The sequence below is a fragment of the Dromaius novaehollandiae genome, chromosome 16 (assembly GCF_036370855.1).
Source record: "Dromaius novaehollandiae isolate bDroNov1 chromosome 16, bDroNov1.hap1, whole genome shotgun sequence".
NCBI classification, from domain to species: Eukaryota; Metazoa; Chordata; class Aves; order Casuariiformes; family Dromaiidae; genus Dromaius; species Dromaius novaehollandiae.
This window is the reverse complement of record NC_088113.1, coordinates 3,654,129-3,680,813: the sequence shown is the minus strand read 5'-3', so window position 1 is coordinate 3,680,813 and position 26,685 is coordinate 3,654,129. Positions and strand designations below refer to the sequence as shown.

At 56.2% G+C, this 26,685-nt stretch overlaps 1 long non-coding RNA gene across 1 annotated transcript; it reads right to left on the bottom strand.

The window, feature by feature from the left end:
- Positions 1-20,353: 20,353 nt before the first annotated feature.
- Positions 20,354-21,789, bottom strand: LOC135330085 (uncharacterized). Its single transcript, XR_010391843.1, has 2 exons — positions 21,541-21,789; positions 20,354-21,106 (listed from the first exon to the last, which is right to left on the bottom strand). It is a non-coding gene; the product is annotated as an uncharacterized LOC135330085 (long non-coding RNA).
- Between the last annotated feature and the right edge of the window lie 4,896 nt (positions 21,790-26,685).

Genomic DNA, 26,685 nt, shown 5'->3' with positions numbered 1-26,685 from the left:
CCACCGCCTCAGCCGCACACGAGCCGAGCTGCTGTCAGCTTGAGTCACCAGGCAAAGGGCTGGCCCTGTGCGGGCACGCAGCACAGCAGGTTGAAGAAGCTGCTTTGGGGAAGGTGCAGTCCCTGCCCACCTGCCGGCTGCAGAACCCAGCACCCGCCATCTGGCAGCACCGCTGCCCCGACACCCTCTCTCCGGGACAAGAGCAGCCCACTGCAGCCTGACACTTCCCAGCCACGGCTGCACCCGCTCTCGAGGCCGACTCCTCCAGCCCCAAGCACATCCCCTGCTGACGGCTGCTGGACGGGTCTCGCTTGCCCAGCAAGCTGCCCCCTGTGCCAGGCTGGCTGAAAGGTTCCCTTGCTGGCAGAGATGAATTCCCACCCCTAGGGGAAGGACACTAGAGCCAAGGAGAGACAGAGCGAGAGATTTCCCCGGTGCCGTAGGGTGTCTCCCTGCCTCTGAGAAAAACCAACCCAAACCAAGCAGTGCAGGGCCCCTGCCTAGCAAACTCCTTGAGGTGAGCCGAGTATTTTCCTGCTCTGGAAACGTGCTGGATTTCATGCAGCAGTGCCCCTGCGAGGCATAGCCCAGCCGTTGGGAAGGGGCTGCACCGAAAGGTGCACGGAGGGTTCTGGGTGGCTCCGAAGCAACCCCAGGGCTCGTGCTGCAGTGGATTTACAGCAGGCATTCGACTGCTGGCCATGGAAATGTTTGCGGCGGCCTCTGAAGCACAGCAGTCTTCCCTCCACTGACACCCTAACGTAGGGGCGGGAGCTGAGCTTGGTAACACAGGTGTGAGGGCAAGTGTTGGGAGCCCCCTTGCCTTCCCTGATGATGCCTTGATAGCCCAGGCCTTCGCAGTCCCCCGCCCCCCACCCTGAGAAAACAGGCTGTGGAGCCCTTCCCTCAGGCAGGCGGGTTGGACAGAAACTCGGGCTCCTCTGCCTTGCTAGCTGGGCAGAAGGTGTCGGCCAGCTCTCGGAGGAGTTGCTGGTGACGAAGAGGAAATCGCAAGAGCAGCAAAAGAATACCAGGACGTAAAAGCAGCACTTGGAAGTAAAGTCTTTATTCTGTGCTGGGGGCGGGGGGGGTGGGGGATAAGAGGAGGAGGGGGCTCCCCTCCCCGGGGGCTCTCTGGCTCTGGGCAGCAGCTGTGCTGGAAGATGCTTAGAGGATCCCAGCTGGAGGGGCTGTGCCACGCGGTGAGGCCTGTTCTCTGCTGACACGCGAGTCGGCACCGTCAGCAGCCCCTGCGGCTCAGAGAGAGCCAGGGAAGGACAGGGGCATACGTGCCACAGAGTGCCGAGCCTTCCCTGGCCCGGCAAAGGCAGTGGGAGTGAGGTGCAGCACAGCCCTCTGCGATGTGCTTCCTGCGTGTTCTTCTCCCCACGGATTGTTCAAGAGTCTGAGCAATCTCCCTGCCTTCTCTTGCTGACCGTCACTTCCGAGCACTGGTGTCAGAAGATGATCTGAAGCCTGGCGCCACGAACCTCCTCAGCTCACCCCCCAGCAGCCACCCAGCTAATGCCCTCCCTCAGCAGGCGCATTACTCCGGCGTGGCCCTCACAAGCTTTCCACGCATGCGTCTCTGCCGGGCTCCTCTCTGGGAAGGGGGCTTTGGAGCTGTTGGAGGGACGGGCTGCCTGGAATACTGCTGGCCCGTGGAGGGGAAGGTGTCTCGCGTGCTCCCTGGCCTCTCTTTAGCTTGGGTTTCTGGCACTGGAGCGCAAGGTCTTGATGGGGGTGCCGAGGGGTAATAGAGGGGCTTCTGCACGCCTTCTGCTGTGCTCTGAGCATCTTGCTGAGAGCCTTGGAGGACAGAGGGGAGGAGATGAGGTGACAGCTCCTCTGCAGACTGTGCTTCTGCCTCTGAAGGCATGACCATTCCGGGGACCATGATAGGTGGGAGCTTCATGCTTGGTTGAGGCGTGTCTAATTTTTTAGCGGGGATTTTCTTTTCTGCTGGCCTTAGAAAGCCCTGGCCCGGAGAGCTCTCCTTCCCATCTCTTGGGCTGGGCTGTTTTGCGACCCACCTTCCACAATGGACTCCTGAAGCCACTGTAGTCAGAGGGGGACCACACCGCTCTAATAGCTGCTCCACTAGCCCACTCTCCTCCGTGCTTTCTTCTGAAGAGTCCTCAAAGGAGCTTGCCTTTGCATGCATTTCTTTTTCTAACTTCCCCTCCTCCTCCTTCTTCAGGGTGTCAAGAGCATCACGGACAATCCTTTCAGCATACGCTTTTAATTCTGCGTGGAGATGCTGAACTTTGCAAATGGCGTTTTGGATGCTACGCCTTGCAAGCGTGCTACTCTCTGGGGATACAGCCGCAAGATTTTGCAAAGGCTGCACCGGGGGCAACCTTGTGGCTTCTGACAGCCAATGTTCAGATTCACGAGATGATCCTTCCCCTTCTTTGGTGACCTGGGTGGAGACAGGCGTCTGGGGTGGCTGCGGTTGTCTCTCAGCAATCGTTTCAAGGGGCAGCTTCAGGACTTCAGAAAATATACACTGGAAGTGCCGTTCAAATTGAGAAGCCACGAGTGCTATTGCCTGCTCACAGCGGGCACCCTCCCACCAGTTGATCCCTTTCCGAGCTGGAGAGCACTGTGGGCAAGGTGGCAGGCAAAGAGCCGGTTTTGTGCCTGTCACCCGCTACCCAGAGCATCGGGAAGGCTGTTCTCCAGGACACGCCTGGTCCTTCAGCATCTTCCCTGCAGCTGGGAGAGAGCCTGGGAGGTGGCAGGGCCCTTGTTGCCAGCATGTTTCACCGCCTTCGCCTCTCCAGCCGTGGCAGCTGTGCCACTTGCCCGCCAATCCTCTGAGCGGCCAGCTCCTCCGCGGCAGGATGGCGAGTGCCTGTGGCCTTTTTGCCCACCCGGGAGGTCACAGCAATGACGGACTCCCATAAGCACTGCTGAGAGCCCGTCCCCAAGTGCTCCTGCCCAGGAAGTGCTTGCAGGAGGAGGCTGACTGCTTATCTGCAGCCAAAGGCATCGCAGTGTCCTGAGGACACCTCCTGGCCTACTCTCCCAGGACTTCCTCAACTGACGTGTTTGGGAGGAAGAGGAAGGACCAAGCCCCGATCGGTGCTCGTCCAGCCAGCTGTGGGGGGAGTACCTGGCCAGTGCTGCCATAGCTCTGCCAGTCCATGGGCTCGGGCTGGTCACCAGCAGCCTGCCCGCCGGTCCCCAGAGCCTGAAACAGAGAAGGAGGCGATTGCAGGGAAAGCCACAAAGGCAGCGGGCTCTGGCACCAGGGCCTGTCTTCCTCCCAGAGCCTTTCCTAGGAGAGCTGCTGTCAGTGGCGCAGTGCCAGAGGCTTCCTGAGCAGACCTGAGCCCAGAGCCAGGGAGAGGGGCTCAGGCGGCAAGCTGCCGAGGGCTGTGCCGCTCCAGCACCTTGGGCGGCAATGCCCCAGCGCCCGTGCCTGGGAGAGCTCCTAGACACCTCTGGCAGGCTCCCCGCTGGCTGCTCTTGGAAAACCAAGCCCTCACCTGTCCCCGTGCAGCCAGCTGGCTGCGGGGGCAGTACCTGGCCACTGCAGCCGTAGCTCTCCCAGTCCATGGCCTCTGGGATGCCACAGGCAGCCATGCCATCCCTCTCCAAAGCCTGCAAGAGAAAAGGAGGCCTTTGCAGGGAGAGCCCTGAAGCCAGTGGGCTCTGGCCCCAGGGCCTCTTTGCGCCTCCCTGCCCGGGACAGGTGATGCACAGCGCAGGCCGAGCTCGGCCTGCCCGCAGCAGCCTCCCTGCCACGGGCGGTCCCTTTTCCAGGGTGGCGGCAAAGTGGAAACTGGAGAAAAGAGAAAAGGGAAATCTGAGTGGTCTGAGCGCAGTCTGGCCTGCAGTGGTTTTGGGCCCTGCCTTCTGAGCCATCACGCAGGCCCTCCTGTACCCCCGCAGCTCCCCTGCGTCTTCTCCCAAGCATCAGTGGCCTGTGGTGCCGGCCGGCCCAGCTACACACCTGGCCTTGTCGCCCTGTGGCCAGCACTGGAGCCACGGTGGGACGGAGCCTCTGGAAGCAAGGCGACCCGCCTTCCACAATTGACTCCTGAAGCCACTGTAGTCAGAGGGGGACCACACCGCAAATCTGGAGCAAATGCAGTTTCGGAGCATCTTGCCAAGTCCACAAGCTTTTGTGAGTCTGCTGTGAAGCATTAGCGGCAGATAAGGCCTCCTTGGAGATGGATGTCTGGCGAGGGAGCCGAGTCTCCCTCTTCTCTTCCCAGCCTGGGGACACCGCTGACCGTGCAGGGAGGGCGCTGGGCTTCAGCCAGCCCCGGGATACCAGCTGCCACCTCTCCTCGCCTCTCCTCTCCCCCATCCCAGCCGCTGCCGGGCTCCGCGAGGCAGAGGGATTCCTGGAGGCTGCTCCTCCTGGCATCCCGGGGCGCTCCAGCATCCACCGCCGGGCTCCCTGGGGTGCTCAGTACCTGAGCGAGCAAGGGCAAGGGCGCATGGCTTTGCCGTGGTGAGGTTGGGACGGACCTACCACGGCGTAGGTTGGTGCTGAGCCTATGCACGGAGCCACTGTGGCCTCCAAGGCCGGATTCATCCACCTTGCAGCCACAGGAGCGGTGGAGCTCCACAGGCCCGAGCGGGCAAATTCCCCTCCCGCCTCGTCCGCGCATGGGCCGTGTCCCGTGGCGCCCCAGGCCTGCCCTGGGGAGGTATCGCTCCTGAGACCCTGCACTCCCCGCGAGCCCCCCGAGCCTGGGCGCCAGAGCCGCGCTGGGCGCAGCATGGCTGCTGCAAGCCCTGGTGCCCCCGGCCCCTTCCCAAATCGTCCTCCCCGCCTGGGGCTCGAGGCTGCGAGCAGCCGCGGGGCGGCATGGCTGGGGCAGCAGGGAGAGGTGGGCGACGCAGGCGACGCAGGCGGGGCGGAGGGGAGCGGTGGGGAGGTTAAGGCCGTTATAACACGGTGCGGGGGGGGTCTCTAACAGCCGAGGGATCGCTGGCCAGATGGGGAGCCTCGCCTGCTGCTCCGGGTGTGCAGGCCATGGCCACAAAGGAGGGTCCCCTCGTAGCAGCTGGCCGCGAGGAAGAGGTTAAAGAGACACGTGTCGGGGCAAAGCCCAAGGGTGGGAGACGCAGCCCTGGCTTTTGTCTGGGGGCACTTCCCATCTGACGGGCGAGCAGGTGGGACGGGAGCCCTGCAGCGCGCCGCTTGCACCCAGGGCCGCGGCGCCGAGCGGCACTGGGGAGGCCGGGCAGAGGCCATCTCAGCCGGGCCGGGCCGCCGGCCGTCTCCAGGGGCACGGCTTCAGCTGCAAGGCCTGTTCAGCGCTGCGACTGCCTTTGTTGCTTTTGCGGATAATGAATCGCTGCTTTTTTTTTTTTTTTTTTTTTTTTGGTCCCCTCTCTGGAAAGAATGGAGACATCCCCATTGTGCGAAGCCTTCACAGAGGTAGCCAGAGGCCCCTGCCCGGCACAGGGACAGAGGAGGGGGCAGAGCCAGCCGTCACGCACTGCCTGGGAAGGGGCACAGCCTGGGAAGGGGCACCGCCGTCCCTGCACAGGGACCCCCCGAAGCATCACCGGGCTCAGCCACACCGTCCTCCCTGGTCCAGCTCGTGGGACCCTCGCGGGCGCAGGGCCGGCGCTGGCATCAGCTTGCCTCTCGCCTCACTTCTTCATACTAAATGTAGCCCAAACTCCAGGCAATCGTTCAGGGATGGATCTGCTGCAGCAGTGCCGGCATCCCTGGTGCTTCTCCGGGCCAGGCGTGAGCTGGTCGGGGACCGGCGTCCAGTGGAGCCTGTGCACCCTCCAAGAGGCCTCTGGCAGGGTGAGAGTGTCCCCTCTCCAAGGGCTGCCCCTCACCGACCCGTCTGGGCCCCAGGCTGTTGCAGGCAGTACATGTGCACACCCATCCGAGCACACGCGTGCACACTCGCAGATGAGCACGTGTGCATCTACACGCACGCACACACAGACGCCTGTGTGCACGCGCCGTGCTGCGTTGCCCCTTCCCTCCTCCGCCCTTTGGCCTCGCCTGCGTCTCCGCACTCCCCCGTCCCCTTGGCTGCACTAGAGACACCGTGGCACCGGCCCGGTGCAGCTCCCCGGCCCGTGGGCACCGCTGGGGGCCGGGACTGGCAGCGCAGAGGCGGGGGCTCAGCCGGAGGCGGTGGCGGCAGGAGCCTGCCGCTCCCGAGGCACGGCTGCGGTTTGGCTGAGCACCTCGCATCCGGCTCGGAGCCTGGCTTTCCACTGCCCCCTCGTCCTCCCCTTGCAAACGGCGCGGGGCTAATTTTGGTTATCTTCTCCGGGCCATATGAATTCTATTAATATGAAAGTAATGAGGTAATTACTGTGATTTGGAGAAATGGCTGGGGAATTGCTTTGGATAGGATTTCACCAGCCAAGAGGGCAAATTCAAACCGCTGTTTGGAAAGGAGCAAAGGGCTGTTCTGGACGGGGCGCTCTGCGGTGACCGGGGAGTGGTGGCTGCCGGCCCCGATGCCACGAGTCCTGCTCAGGCTGCCCGTCTCCTGGGGGTCCGCGCTGCCCTCCCTGGGGTCTCTTCTCCTGGGGCAGCCGCTGGGGTTGGCAGGCTCCTTGGGAAGCGTTGTGGACTGCAAGGGGAAGCCCGCGGCCAGCGGCGAAGAGCAGCAGCCCTTTCTTGCCCCGGGTAGCAGCGTGGCCCGGGGCAGACCCTTGGGTCTGGCAGCCTGAGGAGGGACAGCTGATGTTCACGGCCGCTCTGCGCTAGCTACACAGCCCCCGGACCTGAGGAGCTGGAGCTCTCCCAGGTCCAGCAGCCCTTTCCTGACCATCCAAAATACCTGGCAGAGCTCCCAGCTGGCTGTGTCCCAGGGAGCCCTGAGTTTGCCAGGGGAAGGAGGCTTGACTGTCACCAAGATTGACAGGAAACCAGCCAGAGACAAGATGTCCATCTCTGGCCCTGGTCCTGCTGCTGGGATAGGCAGCTGAGAAGACCACTGGGAAGGGGGAAATAGCAGAGGCCGTGTACGTACACAAGTCCTCCCACCAAACAAGCTCCAGTTAACTTGTCAGGCCACAAAAAAGAGCTTTGTACTGCCAGGTGGAAGGGGGCACTCGGGAAGGAAGAGCTCAGCCCACGGCAAAGTGGGGGACGGGGGGAGGCATTTGGGACCTCTGTGTCAGTTCCTGGACAGACACACCAAGAAGGAGGGTAAGGATGTGGGCTCCTAACCAGTGCTGTGTTGCCTTGGGACCATGTCCCTCCCACCCAGGGAAGAAGAAGTGACAACCCCAATGAAGAGAAACGCCCGTCCTGTTTCCCTTCCCGGCGTGGAGGCTGTTGGGGTACGCGCAGGTGAAAACAAGCAGAACCTGGCGCCAAGGCAGCAGAAGGCTGGGTCCCATTGGGCTACTGGGAGGGGAAGCAGGGATGGTTGACACCACAGCAGCAGTGACGAGGGTCCCTGGGCACGGCGGGGCAGGGAGACAAGCGGGCCCCGTGACGCCCGAGATCGGGAGCTCCTCCGGCAGGTTTGAAGGCGGGAGTGTGTGCACAGCTAGGAGTAAAAATAACTCTTGTTGCAGAGCAGGAGTAGCATGGACATCTACCAATCAGGTAGGGAGCGTGAGATGCAACCCCAGCTGGTATCAAAGGAATTTGCTAAGAAACTTGCTGTCCCAGTGAGGACAGCTTTGCGGAGCCCTCGAGAGCCGGGGCCATGTGGCCTAGCAGACAGCCAGAGCATGCAGAGGAGGGACATGGGGCTCAGCACCACCCTGTGAAAACCAGGGCTGGGCTAGCTGAGGGCTGGAGGGGCTGGGCTGTCAGTTCAGTGGGAAGGAGCTCCCAAAGCCCTCTTCAGAGACTCTCTCAGCCTAGATAACCAACAGGGAAGCGGTCAGTGGTCAGCCTGGTGAAGCGTGTCCCCTGTCCCCGTGGGGTGCTGCTCCAGGACTCAAGGGCACAACGCCGTGCCTGCAAGATGGACCAGAGGGGAGCCATGGCCCCATCCCTCTCTGTGCTGCCAGCTGTTGCGCCGGGGCAGAGGGCAGGGAGAGGAGCCCGGGGCTGCAGCGGGCACTTGCAGCTCTGAACATGGAGCTGCTCCCGCCTCCTCCGCGGAAGGGGTGGGGGTGCTTGGGGCCCAGCTTCGGTGCCCTCTGGAGAGAGGCGCAGCCTCTGTCCAGGGAGCCAGCTCTGACAGGGCTCCTGTCCCCTTCTCCAGGCTGTGGGACACCCAAGCCCATGCCCCGTGCTTCAGCTCTAGGTCCAAAAACCCACAAGCACACCCAGCCCCAAGAGACTGGGTGCACCCCTGCTTGCACCCACCAGGCTGCCAGGTCAGGGCTGATGTTACAGTTTGTGAGTTATGTTTGCAGGTTCTCAGCTGGCTGTAAAGCACCCATGCTCCCCTCTGGCTACAGACAGGGTGGGTAGCCAAGCAGAAGCTTGGTCTCTAGTCTGTGGCACCCAGCGGGCCGGGTCAGGCCATGCTGGGCCTGGCAGCCCTCGGGCGGGGTGTGCAGAAGATGCCCAGCATTGCACACGGTGCTGAAGCCGAACACCCCCCCGCACACAACAGGCCTCCACTTGCTGTAGAATAGCTCTTTGCTGGCACCTGCTGTCAGCTTTAAATTATGCATTTGCCTTTTCCCACAGTGCATCAGCAGCAAGAGGTCAATCCAGCAGCACCTGGTGTGGCAAGAGCAAGGGCAGTGCATCTGGGGCTTCCCTCAGCTGCTCTGCACCCCAGGACCACGGCTTGGCCCCAGCTCTGCAGCTGTGCCTGTGCCCGGAGGACGATGCTGCCGGGCTGGGATGCATCCTGCCATCCCACAGTACCCCAACAGGATGAGAAGAGCAGACGTGGTGACAGTAACCAGGGCCAGCTGACACTTTGGCGGTTGCCAGCACGGCCATAGCGACGAGGCAGGTCATGGGCAAGGCAAGGGCAGGATCAAGGAGGTCGTGCACAGCTCCCCCCCCCCGCCGCGTAGCTCAGGCAAGGTCCGTGGGGAAGGGTCAGAGATTAAATGAGGCTCTGGAGCCTGTGGGAGGAGGATGCATTGGTGGAGACACCCCGGAGGCATCCCACAGCTGTTTCTCACACCCTTAGCAGTTTCTGCAGCAGCCTGCCCCGCGCTTACCCAGCGTGCCGTACCGGAGCAGACCCTGGGCACTGGGCACCACGACTGCTGCAGGGGGAAGCTGCAGCGCCTCATGGTTATGGGCTCACCAGAGCAGCTACAGCCTGGGGTCACTAGTCCAGATTTGCTCCGCAGCATTTCTCCAGACGAACCCTGACACAAATAACTTGATCCAGAGCTACTCCTCACCCCACACGTGGGAAGGAGAAATGGTCCCTTGGAGGGTGGGTCAGCACCAGCAAGCCCACCAGCCACGACACAACAGCAGCAGCTATTGAGGCACCATCAGCAGCACCCTGCCAGAGCCATAGCCCAGCTTGTGCCTGAGCATGGGCCAAACACCTGCTGGAAAGGTGAACCCCAAGGCAAAATTTAATTTACAAAACTGACGCTGAAGGGTGTTTTCTTCCAGATGCGGAGGAGCATCCTTCAGGGCCCATAAACAACCTTTTCCTAGGACATGAGGGTCTTCCTGCCCGTCCTGCCCCCCTGCTCTGAGAAGCCCCACGTTGGCGACAGAAGACTTTTCCTCCAGTGTTTCCCACTGGGTCTGGGAACTAAATATTGCAGCCAGCTGCTCTAATACTTCTGCTCTCTTAAAGCTTCAAGTAACATCCATCAAGATCTCCTCTCGCTCCAGGACATTTCCCACGGGCATCCCGGCTGCATGCAGAAGCCAGGAGGGCAGCTGGCCTGCCCATGCATCACCCAGTGCTGGCCTGTCCTCCCCCGGGGGCTCGGGTAAGAGGGTGGGTAACTGGCACAAGGGGGGCTGCAGGCAGCAGCAGATCACTCCAGGCCCATGGGGACAGGGTGGCTCGCTCGTGGGGGCGAGGAGGCTGGGCTGAGCAGGGCAGGGTATTGGGGTGGCGGCTTTCAGCCTGCAGCTTTTTTTTTTCTTTTTTTTCTCTTTTTTTTTTTGCAGGTCTCTCCGCCAGCCAGACTGCCAGTGGCTCTGCATTTGCAAGGCAGGAGGATTTTGCCTTTCCCCTGGCCCAGCCTGCAAGCACGCGTGGCCATTTGCCTCTCCCCTCTGCACTCACAGCCCACTCCAGGGCTAGTGCAATGTCCCTAGCAGACATGTGAGGCGCAATAGATGCTGGGCCTGGAGCAGACAGGAACAGGGCTAGGGTGGGAGGGTTTTGCTACGTCTAAACAAAGCATCTCTGAGGTCAAACACCTTGGCAGGCAGCATGCGCCCTGGCACCTGCCAGTCTTAGAGAAGGAGGCCGCCCGTGCCCATGGGAAAGGCCACGTCACCGGTGTTTGCCAGCAGATAACGCCCCCGAGCCAGCGAGCACCCGCGTGTTGCCTGTGCAGCTGGGAAGCGTGATTTCAGTGCCTGCGCTTCTTGCAGGGCCATGCCCATTTTGACTGCCCATGAGCTCGGAAGTGCCAGGGCTTGAAACACCGGGGTTCAGATCCTGCCCTGCTGTGTTTGTCCTGACTTCTGCACTTCTGTCTTGACTTCAGCATCAGGCTGAGCTGGGCTGGGAGGAGGACCCAGGCCGGGAGCAGAGCTGCACTGACGCTCCCAGCCTGAGTTATTGCTCTCAGCCAGTGGAAAACATACTCTCTTTGCTGGGTCTGGAGCTGTCCCATGTCTGCAAGGTTGCTCCCAGCTGCAGCAGCCTCCAGGAGCCAGGAAAAATGAGGGCAGCTGTGGCTTCGCCTTCAGCCAGCTGCTGAGAGCCGAGGGGCTGCTGCGAATAACGCGTCTGTGCTGCCAGCCCAGGGTGATCGTCGCTGTGGGACAGCCGGGCTGCTCTCCCCGGGGAGGCACTGCCCAGGCAGCAAAGGGGAGCGGGCCAAGCCCTGGCTGCGGTGGCACAGACCCTTAAAGCTAGTTAAAGCTAGGACCCCACCACAACACTGGGCTCCAGAGAGCCGTGTCCGAACAAAGAGGAGCGTTTCTCCCGGCAGAGAGGCAGACAGCCCTCAGCATAGCTGGAGAAGCCATAAGCACCTGCGAGCAGTGTTTAAACAGAGGAGGCAGCCAGTGCTTTTTTCAGCTGGGTTTACCCCTTTGCACCAGGGCCTTGTCTCAAGGGACTGCCACGTGCTGGGGGAACTGGAGCGGCAAGTTGGCCCTGGGCTGCTCAGGCAAAACTGGGGCTGCTCCCTGTGCGGGCTGGGGGCTGCTCCCTGCCTCCCACTGCTAGCGAGGGCATTTGCCCTGAGCCCATGCGTCTCCGAGGCCGTGCTGGGCAGGGCCTGGCAGGAAAGCAACAGCACTATCGTTTGCAAGATGCTGATTAGCCACAACACTGGGGTCTCACGCCCGTTCCCCAAGAGGCCAGCGGGGCTAATCAACCCAGCATAAATTGCAGACATGACAGTAGATTTTACAGTCTGCAATTCATGTGCTGACTTTTATGTTTAACTTATGTCAACTACATCACCCGAGGGGCTGACTGAAGTCAGGAGAGTCCAGGTGACTGTGACTTTCTTGTAGGGATGTTGTAAGAGGAGAACCCAGACTGAGAAGGAAGAAACTTTGCAAGAACAAATTACATCCTAGAGCAAAGAGAAAGTGCTGTCAAGTTAAGAGAGTGATAGATTTCAGTGATTTTAAGATCAGGCAATACCATTTCGCTGCATCTCCTGTATAACAAAGGATGAATCAGTCAGTCAACCATATATTGCACATCTGAATCTCTTCAGCCATTTCCCTCTCCATCCATTTCAGCATTTTCCCAGGGCTTAGCCCTGCACCGTAGGGATGGTGACATGCCCACCGATGCCAGGTCGGGCAGACCGGGCTTGCAATACGCATCGGTGTAATCCTGGGGACGGCGTGCCACCAGCCTTGCTCGTCCTCTGCAACAGCCCAGTCTCCGTAAGGAAGGGGCTGCTAATCAGAGGGGGCGCAAGCAAGCGGGATCAGTGATGGGAAAGGTGGTGACTGATGCTGCTCTCTCCCCCTCCTCGCTCTGCCAGGACCCTCATGTAAAGCCACACCAGGTTTGGGGAGCTCTGGCTGAGAAGCCTGGCAGCAAATGCCCAGCACAGCTGGGGCTGGATCCCTCCTGGGGTGTACGTCTGTCTGTGTGTCTGTGTGTCCGCATCCTCTGTGCCCAGCTCATTACCACCCCTGGCCCCGCTGCTGCCGACAGCCCCCGGCAGCCCCTCGGCCGCCCTCCCTGATTCCCGCGGAGCTGCCCGGGGAGAGCCGGCGGTGCCTCTGCACAGCAGCCCTCACCTGGGCGCTGAGCACTAATTAGTGCCTGAATAGACACAGCACCGCAGGAAGCCCGATGGATTGTTATCCGGATGCTTGCAGCCTGGGAATCTTGTTCCACACTCTGAACGTGAGCTCTTAAGGTCTTTTATTTTTTCAGAAGGGATCAATTTAATTAATGCAACTAACAAAACGTCTAACTGCGCTCTGTAAGTAGACCTGCAGGCTTTGTCACAGCTCCTGTCTATGCCAAGAAATGAGTCTAATAATAGCTGCTTAACGATGAAGTTCAGGGGACCAGAGAGATTATGCAGAGAAAATGCCAGGACAGGCTCAAGCAGGGGATGGAAATCAGCTGTGAAAGTAGCATCAGAAGGTCTCAACAGGACTCTGAGAGACTGCTGCTGGAAGGAGCTCCTCAGCAGCCCCAGATACGGCTTTTATCGAACAGGAGAGACACACAGCTCAACAAAACCCGGCTTGCGAAAGGCTAAGGAGCCCATTAACTACCAGCAAGCAGTCTTTGGCTTTGCTGCCGCAGGAGGGTAACGTGGTTGTACACGCGCGCACGTGTGGGCTGTGGGAAGGGGCCAGTAGATCATCCTAAGCCATACAGCTTACGGATTTTACGTGTGGCCCAGCTGTCCCACACGGGAATCTGGACAGTTGCTTCAGAAATGCTGGAAATCAGTGTGCTATACAGGCACGCAGTCACACGTGCTCGCTGAAAGGTAAAACACACACAGCCACAGCAGCAGAGCAGCGTCTCAGCACCCAGCCTGCAGCTTCTCTCGCTCCTGGTCCTCTTCCCCTTCACACTGGTTTTGCTGTCGGTGAGGAGCTCCAAGCTGGGCCTCTGCCACTGACGCACGAACGCTTCTCTGTTTCTGTGAATCAGATTTTTTCAAACAACCAGTTCATCAAAAAAGTCCTGACTAAGGATGCTGACCTGCCTGGAAGCGCGCAACTCACTTGCACGTGCCAGGCAGCCCAGACTCGGGCCCCACCCAGGCCCCTGGCCCAGAGCCAAGGCATGAGTCAATCAAGCTCCCGGCCGTTTGTCCTTCCTGCAGGACATCGCGGCAGTTATTCCCACGACGTCTCGCCGTGTGTCAAATAGAGCTGCAGGCCGGGACGCCTCCAGCACTGGGTGCTTCTCCCATAGCTCACCACATGCCTGGGACACGCATGGGGGTCCTAGAAATGCGGGTGTCTCCTGCCTGAGAAAGGATGGGCTTCGGAGCATGCCCAGGGGGGAGCATGCCATCCCAAAAGCGTGAACCCCCCACAGAGCATCCCGGCGTATCCGTCCTCCCAGTACTGCAGCACCTCTCACCTGACCCCAGCCACACTGAGGAGACACCAAACGATCTGAGTCTTTGGAGATTAAAGCCCAGACCCTGAACGCTGTGTCAATCTACCTGCTGCTCCCTCTCGATACCCTGCTGACCTACCCAACACCCAAGCTGGGCCTCCAGAGTTAGGACCCACATGATGGGTCCTACCGTATCATTTCCTCAGGCCCTTTGAAGAACGGAGGGCCCTGGTTGGGGAGGTACAGTGGGGCTTCCCTCAGCTGCTCTGCACCCCAGGACCACGGCTTGGCCCCAGCTCTGCAGCTGTGCCTGTGCCGGGAGGACGATGCTGCCGGGCTGGGATGCATCCTGCCATCCCACAGTACCCCAACAGGATGAGAAGAGCAGACGTGGTTGTTAAAGAATAGCGAACTGAAACTGTCTAGAGGTAGCCGCTTAGCACAACTTCTATAAGACTTGCTTAGCATGAGTAGCTAAATTTGCTGAAGCCTTAGGCTGCACTTAGATAAAATAATGAACTTTTACTTAGTCCAGTAAGAAAAGGGCCTCAGAACTGGTTCAAGCTAGGAAGATAAGGAAGTTACTAGCAGTCTGCATTCCTGCCTCTCACACTCCGAAAGGGAGGGTGTCTGCAGGAATGTATCTCACACCCCGAAAGGGAGGGTGTGAAGGCTTTGAAAGAAGACCAGCGCAGGGCATTAGGACCTTGAGGGACAAAGCCTCAGCTCACTGCTGGGGCAGTGTTAATTGTTATGATTTAGAATCACGTCCTCCTCAGGACCTTAAGACACAACAGTAAGACCCAACAAAAACAGAGGTACAACCGTCATCAGAGACCGCAAAAAACAAAAATAAGGAGAAAAACAGCTTACCTCAGAATGACGATGAGACCCAATGAGGAGCAGGAGACCCCAGGCCAAAAAATTACTATTGGTCTAACTATCGCGTGAGGGGTGGGAAATGTAAGTTGAAAAAACTGTAATTGCCCAGGATTTGTTTATGTTAGGGTCCCTCTTAGGAGGCACCCAGGTCGAGCTGTAATTATGGCACGCGCGTGATTAAAATTTAATTTGTTTTGATTTGGCTCTGAACTTTACTTGCGGGAACCTAGGGTCGAGCCCTGTTATGGTGGCCGACAAGCCTAATTTCCATAACAGTTTGGCACCCCAGATGGGACCCTAGGCGACCACTGTCGGGGTCTCTCGTCTCCAAACGATCATCTGGTGCCATCGGGTGAGTTCACCTGGGATCTTTGGCACCGAGAGGCACCGAGAAGGTGAGTCTAAACTCCCGCCTAAATTCTAAATTCTGGTCTGGTAACAGTGCACTGTAAGGGGTAGGCAGGCTGATCACCGTAAGGCGTACCAGGCAGGGGGGTACACGGGCTGGCCACTGTAAGGCGTACCAGGGGGACGGGTGCGAGTCCCATCCCCAGGGTTTGAGTGGGTTGTAAGTCCCAGCTTGGTCCAGCCGGAGCAGGGATGCACAGCCTGATCAGCATAAGGCGCACTGCAAAACTGTAAGACAGAAGTCTAGAGTCACTGAGACTGGTGTGAGCGTGAACAGTACTCTCTCTGTGTGTGTGTGTGTGTGTGTGTGTGTGTGTGTAGCCTGGGAACCGACCGGGGCGCCCGTCGGCTGAGGAAGCCGCCCGCTGCGCAGGGACAGCAGTCCTAGCAGTTAAAGACTCGGGGGGTGGGAGTGCGGTTCCCAGAGAGTGAGAGAAAGAGAGTGTGATCGCACCAGCTACAGGGGCTGGTGTTACTGGTAAGGAAGTGCGCTGCCTGACTTGCTTAAGACGCACTTTTCAGAAACTCAGTATGGGGAATAATTTCGGCATAGAAAAGGGGACGCCCTTAGCCAAAATTTTGGAAAACTGGAGTACCAAAAAAATCTAAGGAAAAAAGGTTGATCCAGCTGTGTCAGGAGGATTGCCCATTCCTGACAAAGGAGGGAAACCCAGCAGAATGGTGGCCACCGCAAGGGACTTCTGATCAGCAGGAACTAACTTCCTTGTGAAATCGTCTAGAAGACAGGTTTCCAAGTCTAATGGATTACTGGTATGTTTGGGATAACTGGGCATGGGCACGGAAGCATTTGAGCCAGGAGGGAGGGAGGAAAGAAACCTGCCGAAGGTAACACTTGTGTGAGCAGATACTAGTACCCCGGACTGTGCTCCAAAAGTTTCTGCTCCACCTTATATGCCTGATGATCTCTCTGTCATTACTTCTCCTTCTCCTCCTCCCTCTCCCTCTACTCCACCGGCTGCCGGACTCTATCCTATGATCCCCAACGTGCTGACTAACCCTGCCGCTTTACAGCCGGGGGGAAAGGGAGGGGCCAGTCCCCCCCTCCTGTGCTGTGGGTATTTACTAATCAACCCCGGGACCCTGGCGATCTCGCCTTATGGGGGGGGGGGGGGTAAAATGCAGAGATTAAGAAAGGATGCAGAGCGATGTGTCCAGTTATTTTCTAATATATGCACTGGGCACAACCCAAACTGGAGTGATACCCAAATTCTTTTGAGGGAATTATTTCAACCAAAAGAATGGGATAAGATAATTAAAGATGTGGAAGAAGTGCAGCAAGCCGGGGGAATAGAAACCTCTGGCTAGCAAATGATCCAAATTGGGATTGTAATAATGCAGGAGATAGAGCTGTGTGTCAAACAGGACTTTGGAATTTAGCAGAAGTAATTAGAGCATGCAGAGAGTTAGGAGTAAATTGGATTGAAGTGCAAGAATGCGGACAGTGATTAGATGAACACCCCCACGACTATGGGGACTTTTGTGGTAAGCCCTGCTAAAATATGGAGGAATGACCCCACAAAACTTCAACGATGCTCTCGCAATTAGTGTTTTTATAGATCAAGCAGCCCCTGATACACAAAAGTATTTTAAAGAGCATATGCCAGGCTGGCAAGGGGAGGGGGCGCGGCAGAACCAGAGGAGGTAGATGGAATCAAAGTGAACGTGGTGTACAATTGAGAGTTAATGATGTTTGTCATTATTGCGGGGAACAAGGGCACTGGAAGCAGGAATGCCCAGTGAGGCCCCGTGTACTTGGGAATAGAGGGGCCAGCATGAGAAAATCAAACACTAAGAATGAGACCAGGCAATTCCCAGTCAGCCCACAATGACAGGAGATAGGAGACTCAGAAAATACTGTGGAAATTGGGGTAAATTTATGGGATATAGATTTGAATTTTGAGGGGCAGACAATGGCAAATATAGAAGGTTTAGAAGTTCCCTTTCTAGTAGATACTGGAGCCACCCTTTCCCTTTTAAATTTTGAGCCTAAAGGATGCAAGTCATCAGACAAAATAGTGATGCAAGGAGTCATGGGAAAAGGTGAACGAATGTTATCTAAGCCCTTATTGCTCACTATTGGGGGTAAAACAGTGTGGGGACGTTTTATAATTTCCACAGACTCGCCCTCTTGCCTCTTAGGGAGAGATCTCCTGCAAGCCTTGGATACGCAGATCTGTTTACAGCCGGAAGGGATACAATTAATAATTATGGGCTCATGTGTTCTGGCTAAGACACCAGAACCAGAGTCGACTAATCTGCAAATTCCAACAAGTTTAGAATCAGTTTCTAAAAAGTTATGAAGCTCTTCAGGAATGGATGTGGAACTACTGAAATCAGCTAGTCCAGTCTCGATAAAAACAAAGGGGGGATTGCCTCCTGCAGTTAAACAATACCCTATCCCAAAGGAAGCAGAGAAGAGTATCCAAAAACAAATCAATCATTCTTTGAAACTGGGTATCCTTAGAGTCTGTGAATCTCTGTACAACACTCCGATTCTGCCGGTTAAAAAGAACAGGCAAGATTCTGATGGTGATCCGGAGTATCGGTTTGTACAAGACTTAAGGGCTATAATCCAACATGTAGTTGCTCCACATTCAGTAGTTCCCGACCCCTCAACCATTTTACTACAAATACCTCATTGGGCAACTTATTTTACTGTGATTGACCTAACAGCAGCCTTTTTTAGTATACTGAGAGCTGAAGACAGCCAAGATCTCTTTGCTTTCACTTAGAAGGGACAACAATTAACTTGGACGAGGCTGCCACAGGGATTTACTGGGTCTCCGACTATTTTTTCGCGTACACTCAAAAATGACCCAAGCAGCAAAAACAGGTAAGAACCTGCGGGTAAATATCTATACCGATTCTAAATATGCATTTGGAGTATGTCACGCAACAGGGATGTGATGGAAAGAACGAGGATTCTTTTCGTCATCAGGAAAGAAATTAGCTAATGGAGAAGAAATACGTAATTTGCTGGAAGCAGTTCAACTGCCCAAAGAAATTGCTGTAATACACTGCCCAGCCCATACTAAAGACACTACAGAAATTAGCAGAGAAAATGCTTTAGCCGACGCTGCTGCAAAAGCTGCAGCTCGACAGCCTCTGAAAGAATGTATGGGGGCAGTTCCAAGGATGGACCAGAGCGAGTGGCCAAACTTAATAGACCCCAAAACTATGTATGAAAAAGACTGCTCAGTGGAAGAGAAAAAACAGTGGGAGCAGTGGGAAGCAAAACAAAGTGATGATGGAATATGGACAATTGGAGGAAAACCAATTCTACCAAAAAAAATATTTAATTACTATAGCTAGGTGGTTTCACGATAAAGCTCATGGGAGAGCCGAGGCAATAGCTAAGCAGGTACAGAAAGTATGGGCTGCTCCAGGAATTTATGCAGCTGCTAAAAGAATAACAGATAGCTGCCCGACCTGCCAGAAGTTTTCAAATAACAAGCCAAGCTCAGATTTAGGGGAGGCGACCATGGGCTGACTTCCCTTTCCAAAAGCTGCAAATAGATGATGCGGATATGCCATCCGCCAATGGGTGCAAATACTTGTTAGTGATAGTAGATCAGTTATCAGGCTGGGTAGAAGCTTTCCCAACAAGAAAGGCCGACACAGGGGGAGTGGTAAAAGCCTTACTGAAAGAACTCATACCTAGGTATGGGGTCCCAGAAGCCATTGATTCAGATAGGGGTGCCCATTTCACGGCCAGCATAATCACTCAGTTATATAAATCATTAGGAATAAAAAGAAACCTATGTACCCCTTATCACCCACAATCTTCAGGACAAGTAGAAAGAATGAATAGAACATTAAAAGAAAAAATAGCAAGAATATGCACACGTGCTAGCCTAAAATGGCCAGAAGCATTAAACTTAGCTCTATGGCATGTTTGAAATGTCCCATGGCAACCCATAGGACTAACACCAGCAGAAATTCTCTTCGGGAGACATTTAGCTGTACTAGGGACTTATTATTCCAGCTAAGACCAGCCTGTTAGACAGAGATGAACGACTAACCCAGTATGTTCTAAGTATGCAAAAAGGTTTGAAAATCTTAAAAAAAAAATGTATATATATATATATGCTCAATGATATCAATCCACACCACCTGACATACAAGTGCTTGGTATACAGCCTGGGGATGAAGTTTTAGTTAAAGTATTTTCACAAAAATCCAAGTTAAAACCTAAATGGAACAGGCCATATACTGTCATACTATGTTCTTCTTTTGCTGCTAAAGTTGAACTGTACTTGTATATGTTAAAAAAGGATGTGTATGTGTAAGAACACTTTGTAATCTTATATTCATAGATAACATTGCTGTAGATACAAGTCATCACTCAAATATTTGTATTTGTAACTTTACCCAAGATTATGGGATGCGACTTTAATTATTCAGCTCCTATTAGATCTTATCAATTGTTACAATCTACTCATACATTAATTCAAAATTTACTACCTACCCCCATTGGGATGAATCTCACCCTGGTAAAGAAACTACTATAACATGATGATTTGCGTTGACTGCTAGAACGCATCCGAAACAGTGGACAGAAAACTCTAATCACCATTCGTCATGATGCGGAAGAGATACACCACGTCTCGGAAAGGATAAAAAGGGACGGAGAACATCATGGCTGGGAAACTCTTCTAGGGTGGTCACCAACTACAACAGCGTTTATAATCATGTGTTGCACCCAGTAGTAGTTGTGCTAACTTTAACTGTGTTATGCCTATTGCTTACGATCATATCATGCATAAGATTATGGAACGTGATAGTACGCCTTGCAAGGCTTTGAGAACTCTGTTTAAAGTATTAGCAGGGATGCTTCATAAAAACAAAGAGGGGAACTGTTAAAGAATAGCAAACTGAAACTGTCTAGAGGTAGCTGCTTAGCACAACTTCTATAACATTTGCTTAGCATGAGTAGCTAAATTCGCTGAAGCCTTAGGCCGCACTTAGATAAAATAATGAACTTTTACTTAGTCCAGTAAGAAAAGGGCCTCAGAGCTGGTTCAAGCTAGGAAGATAAGGAAGTTACAAGCAGTCTGCATTCCTGCCTCTCACACCCCGAAAGGGAGGGTGTCTGCAGGAATGTATCTCACACCCCGAAAGGGAGGGTGTCAAGGCTTTGAAAGAAGACCAGCGCAGGGCATTAGGACCTTGAGGGACAAAGCCTCAGCTCACTGCTGGGGCAGTGTTAATTGTTATGATTTAGAATCACCTCCTCCTCAGGACCTTAAGACACAACAGTAAGACCCAACAAAAACAGAGGTACAACCGTCATCAGAGACCGCAAAAAACAAAAATAAGGAGAAAAACAGCTTACCTCAGAATGATGATGAGACCCAATGAGGAGCAGGAGACCCCAGGCCAAAAAATTACTATTGGTCTAACTATCGCGTGAGGGGTGGGAAATGTAAGTTGAAAAAACTGTAATTGCCCAGGATTTGTTTATGTTAGGGTCCCTCTTAGGAGGCACCCAGCTCGAGCTGTAATTATGGCACGCGCGTGATTAAAATTTAATTTGTTTTGATTTGGCTCTGAACTTTACTTGCGGGAACCTAGGGTCGAGCCCTGTTATGGTGGCCGACAAGCCTAATTTCCATAACAGTGGTGACAGTAACCAGGGCCAGCTGACACTTTGGCAGTTGCCAGCAAGCCCATAGCGACGAGGCAGGTCACGGGCAAGCCAGGAAATCAGGTGGGCAAGGCAAGGGCAGAATCAGCAAGGTCGGGCACAGGCCCCCTGTGGCGTAGCTCAGGCAAGGTCCGTGGGGAAGGGTCAGAGATTAAATGAGGCTCCGGAGCCTGTGGGCGCAGGATGTGTTGGTGGAGACACCCCGGAGGCATCCCGCAGCTCTTTCTCATTTGGGTGCTTTGAGAATAAAGCCCTTCCACCAGGAAGCTAGAGGACTGAACTAAGTATGGGGCAGGGGGCAGTGATGGTGAGGCAGGAAAGGCTCAGGATAAAGAGAAGAAAGTCTTCTGAACCCTATCAGTGGGTACCCCTAAACCATGTCAGAGCATGACAGCTGCTATCTTCTGAGATGTAGGGGGATGCTGATGTCATACCTGCAAAAATCTTCTGCTCTCTTTCAAGTCAGAGTCATTGTCTTCTTCAGAGGCTCCTGAAGAGAGGGATGTTCTTGTCTCAGGACAGAGACACAGCTGTCTAGAAGAATCCTCTGTACTGCCTTCTGCAAGAAGAAACAACCAGCCACCAATGAGTAACTTCTAAGCCTGCAGTTCTACCTTGGCAAGAGGGTATAGAAAGCTAAGCGAGACATCATCCCTCAGCTAGAAAGTCTTCCTGTTGTGAGTATGACTGATGCTCATCACTTGCTTAGAGACATTACCCTTTGGAAACCTCCTCTGTCTGCTGTTTAATCTTGTCGTGAACTCTGGTCAGCACACAGGCTCCAGCCCTCCCCACTGTTTCCCCTCAGGTGCTGTGACGGGGGCCAGCAAAGCAGCCATGGCTCTGTTAGGCTAGAGCTCTTCTCTTGGAGCCTCCTGTAAAAGACTTCTGAACTAGAGGAAAGGGGAGGTTTGAGAAGGAAGGAGAGCACTGCCTGCAGTCCTGGGAGGGAAGACAGAGGCTTCGGGCACTGCAGTCCAGACGTGTATATACCTTGGTTTTCAGTGTCTTGCTCCTCCTGCGATGGCTCACTCAAGCTGTCTTCAGGACTCTGAAGTTCCTGACGAGCAGGCTCTTGGGAGCTCAGCAGCTTGCTGCTGGACAGAGTTTCTTCTTCCTGAAGAGTTAAGAAATGCATTAAAGAATAAGCTTCACGACACAACAAAAACAGGCAGGAATTGTGATTCAGCCCCCAAATTTCTTCATCTTCAGGATTAGGACATGGTGCACACTGGAACAGCTGGCTCCAAGACAAGCTGAATTCCAGACAAATAGAGAGGGCTGAAACAGAGCGCCTGCAGCTCTCTTGCCCAGACCACTCCCTGCTCAGCCACTGCCCTCGTCCCGCTCTGGGCTTCCTGGCTCCAGCGCCCCAAACAGCTTCCAGCTGCCTTTGCCAGGCTCCAAACACTGATTGCACCACTCTAGGCACAACCAGCATCTGCTCGCACAGCAATTTGGCGGTCTTCCGTGGAACGCAAGGCTCCAGCCGGCACCTCGCTGAAGGGCCACGGTCCCGCTCCTAGCGCAAGCGTTCCTTGTCCTGTCTCTTACCTGGCCCTCACGTCCCGCTCTGCAGCTCTCCAACTCTCTCGTTGCTCCCACAGCAGCCGCTCTCGCAGGCGAGAAATGTCCATCCCCTGTGGCAGTTCGGGGCCACTCTTCAATTTTGCCAGTTGTTCTCGAAGCCTTTTCTGAAAGTTGACACCGGCTCTCAGCTCCCCTCTGCCACAACACGCTCTCACGCACCTGCGTGTGGAGGCTTCACCCTGGCCCAGAGCAGCGCTGTGCTTCAGCCACAAACCAGGGGAGAAGAGAAGGGCTTGCCTCAGCACTCCAGGCACTCGGGGATGACTTTCCTGCCTGTCCCCACCCCTGTGCCATCTCAGCTCAGACCCAGGGAGTTGTTTCCATACCAGAATGCCCAGCCCACCAGCACAGCCCCCACTGCTTCTTCAGTTCACGCCTTGCCAAGATAAAACAAGTAAAGCCCCAACCCTCTGCACCGGGAAACGTGCCTATGAACAGTGAGCTTTACTTACTTGTTCTCAACGGTACATTTTGTCCGCCTCTGTCCTGAGCGCGGCCAGATACTGCCTGTATTCACTGAACGCCCACAGAGTGCACACAACCTATGGAGAGAAATCACCCAACGCTTGTCACACTCGCTACGCAGCCTGCCTTGCCAGCAAGAGCGCTAACGCAGCGGGAGCTGCTCCCCTGCACCCCCTGCCCTGCGCAGTGGCTGGGGGCTCTGCTCCCACCCCCGCAGCGGGCAGCAGCGCTCCTCACTCCGCCGCCAGGCCACGCACCCGCTGCTCCGTCGGCGCCCAGGCAGCGCGGCACGGCCCTGGGAGAGCAGGCGTGGGACTTCCCCGAGCGGGCTTTGGGCTCCCGCTGCCCCCAGGCAAAGCAGCGCAGCAGCCCCGCGCCCTCCGCCCACAAGAGGCGGCTGCAGCAAGCGCTCTGGCAACCCTGCCTCCTGGAAACTCTTCTTCTCACCCCCATAGCCAACCTACTTTGCCATCCCTGGTGACGTAACCTCCTCTCTTCAGTCTCCGCAGGTTGTCTTTGCGGTTGTAGTAGGCCTGCAAATGCGGGTCATGCAGACCGTTGTACTCGTTGCTTAGTGAGCGGCAGTGTGGATCGCCCAGATTGAAATAACCAGATGGCTGGTGAAGCTGTAAAACATATCGTCCACAGCATGAGCAGGGTAGGAGAGAGCAGGAAAGCGACAAAGACATTCCCAAGCTCCTTCAGCCCACAGGGTAGCGCTTTCAAGCCTCCGAAGTTTAGAGTACTGCCTGCAGAGCCGGTAGTCACATCTGTGGCCCTGCCGGAAGGACACCGTCCCCCAGCATCTGGACGCCTTGCTGCCGGCTGCACGCAGGGCACCAGCCACACACTTGCATGGTGCCGCAAGCCAGGCTGGCGTTGGCTCTGGCAAGCTCACGCACAGGCAGAGACCAGTGGTGGGACACGCTCTCCCGCCCTCTGGCCAGTATTGGGCCCTGCTCTTTGCAACTCCTGCCTTCTCTCAGCACCACGGAGCCCGGAGCTTGCTTTGCCCTCCCAGCCCTGTCTCATTTAAGGACTGCAGCTCCCACTCTACAGCATGTCGCCACCCTGATTTCTGTGAAAGGCTGTTTCTTCTCCAGGCTGCTCAGTGTATCTGGGCAAGCAGAGGCTGAAAAAGCAGGGACTTTTCCTACTCCTTTCTACTGCTTTTACCTTTTGCCCCAGCTTGCTCCGGTAGAACACAGGGTTGGAGCCAGGCAGCAAAGGGAGTTTGACCCCGAGCGGCATATCCAGCAGCTCAGGACATCCTGCTCCGAGTTGCTGTCTTCTGCGCCCGGGCTGGAAAGACAGAGACGCTCACGGGCATTCGGGCCACCATCTCTAGAGCCTTCTTGCAGAGCGCTTACCGGAAATGCTCTTTAAAGAGCCCAGACAAGGAGAGTGCAAAGAGTGGCCTATTCCACAGCAGCTCTTTGCTTCATCGCCTCCTTCCCCACAGCTCCAACGCCTGTAAACCAACCCCCTGGAGTCCTTGCACAGCACCCCTCCCACCTGCTGAGCTCGAATCCAGCACGGGCAGAGAGACAGGAGCCCCTGGGAGCCTGCACTGGCATCCCTCTAGGCCTACCACTCTCACTTCCCTCCGCACTGCCCCAGGCCCCAGAGCAGCCCGCGCGGTCGCCGGCTCCCAAGCTGAGCCCTCTCCATCCGTCCAGCACGCACCTCGCCCCTCTTCTCCTCTGCACTCAGCAGTCCGTCTGCGTCTCGCAGCCCTGCAGCCAGGTAATGCTCCATGGCTCCTCTCGAGAGCCCTCCTGCAGCTGCGACCCTCCACCGGCACCTCTTGCTCTGCTGTGACCTCCTGGGTTGACAAAAAAGCCAGAGGCACCATGGCAGAGAGAGCCATTGCCCTGCAGGGCCTTGCCCACACGGCTCCATGCCGCCGGTGGCGGCGCCCGGGGCGCGGGGAGGGCATTCGTGCGGCCGCTGCGGCCCGGGCCCGCTTGGGAGCCGCCTGTGCCGCGGGACTACAGCTCCCAGCATGCCGCGGGGCGCCGCGCATGCTCCGTGGCGCTGCGCTGCTGCTGCTGCTGCTGCCGCCCCGGCCCTTCCGTTGCGTTCCGTTGCGCTCGGCGGCCCTTCCCCTCCCCCTGCCGCACGGCCGCCGGCGGCGCCGCCGAGGCCTGGGCCCCCGCACGAAGCCCCGCACCACGGCGGCACCTGCGGAATCGTGAATGAAATGCTGTCGTGGGGGTGGGCAGCTCCGAGCGAGTGGTAGGCATAACGCTGTCTGACCTCAGGCTTTGACCTCGCTTGTGATTTCACTGCTCCAAAAACTAGTGGCCTGGCAGGGCGCTTTGAATCTTCTGGAGCAGAAGACGCTGTCGGTGATGTTTCTTGGCCTGTCATGTGCTTGTGGAAAACCGCTCCGGAGCTTTCACAAGCTACTTAGGTGGGAGATGAAGAAAGATTTCTTTTCTGGGAGAAAAGAGTTAACCTTGTTTTGTCACAACAATCAGTTTGTCGAGGTGCAAAAGAGGGAGTGATGGGCCAGGCCATCTTCCAAGCAGGCGTTTTTACATGGTGATAGGATCAGCTCGGAGCCTTTTTTTCTCCAGGCTCAACTCCATGCCAGCTCTCTCAGCCTCTGCTCATAGGACAGATGCTCCAGTCTGTTACTCTCAGCCTCTGCTCATAGGACAGATGCTCCAATCTGTTAAGTCCTGAGATCTAGTCCCATTTAGTCTTGAAGACTTCTCTTTCCAATGAAGGGCGCACTAAAGACTTCTCACTCACTGAAGCCAGTGGAGAGATTGATTTATGTCAGTGTTCTTGGGAGTGAGTTCAAAGACAACAATTATAAATCAGACTTTCAGAAAGCATGACTTACCATGAATCCTAATATTACCATGCTAATAAAGGTAGAGAAAATAAAAAGCCTCCACTGAGCTCTCCTCCTGCCAAGCTAGGAAGTCTGGGAACAACTGACTCAAACCATTCAGCCAGGAGAGCTGGTGTTCCAGCTGAGGGTGCATAAAGACTAAGGCCTGCAGCAGGTACAAGAGATGCCTCTCAGGCCAGAGGAAGCTGTCTTCTCTGCAGGGTCTCTCCTGTGCTGCAGGAGCCTAGCGCCTTGAGCTGCTGTGCCTGCCAGGACAAGGCTTCTTCCCACCGGGCAACACCAGGGCTGCTTGCGGAGGCTCCGGTTGTACACAGAGCAGCCGCAGGCTGTGGCCCAAGGCTGTTGCAGTCCCTGGACCTCTTCTCTCCCACCTGCTTCCCCCCCTTGCTGGAGTGGCTCTGGCATCATAGCAGCAGTGGCCCTTCAGCCGCCCTTTGGAGGCAACGCTGCTGGCTCAGTGCCTGGTTGCCAGCTTTGCAGAGGCCTCTCTGTTTCACCTGTGGTGGAGCTGTGAGCGTGCTGGGGCTTGGCGAGGGCAGGTGCACTGCTAAAATGCACCAGCTACGCCAGTGCCTGCAGCTGGCCCACGCTGGCGCTGGGCTGTGGCCATGGCAGTGCTCGCAGCCCCTTTGCCCACGGCCCAGCAGTGCCTGCAAACCCTGCTGACGGTCACGCACACAGCGCTGCCGAGCTGCAGAGCAAAGCCCATGCAGAGACTTGTGTCTCCTCCCTGGCAGGAGAGGTAGGACACTGCCAACCGGCTACCAGAAATGCCATGCTGGGGAATGGCAGTGGGGGGGTCTTCTGCCTTTCCAAGCCCTCGGGTAGGCGCCACGGAGGCTGGAGGGGGCTGAGCTGCCAGGCAAGAGACCATCATCTTAGAGCCGGGGTTGCTGCAGGCTCCCCATGCCAGCCCACCAGCCTTGCTGGGGCAATGCCTTTGCTCAGCAGGTCTGCAACAGCTTCAGGTCTCCTCTGGTCAGAGCAGCCATGTGCCCCTTCTCCCCTCTCCAGGTGGAGCAGGCCAAAGGAACCTGTGTGATGGGCAGTAGTGGATGAGCCATGGGAAGGCTGGGCTCAGCCAAGGGACATGGCACCTGCAAGGTGCCCAGCATGAGAAGAGAAGGAGCCAAAGAGGTCACCAGAGGCTCCCAGGCCACCAACACAACAGTTTCAGCTCTCTGCTAAGGATGTGTGTCCCCGGGCAGGACAGTGCC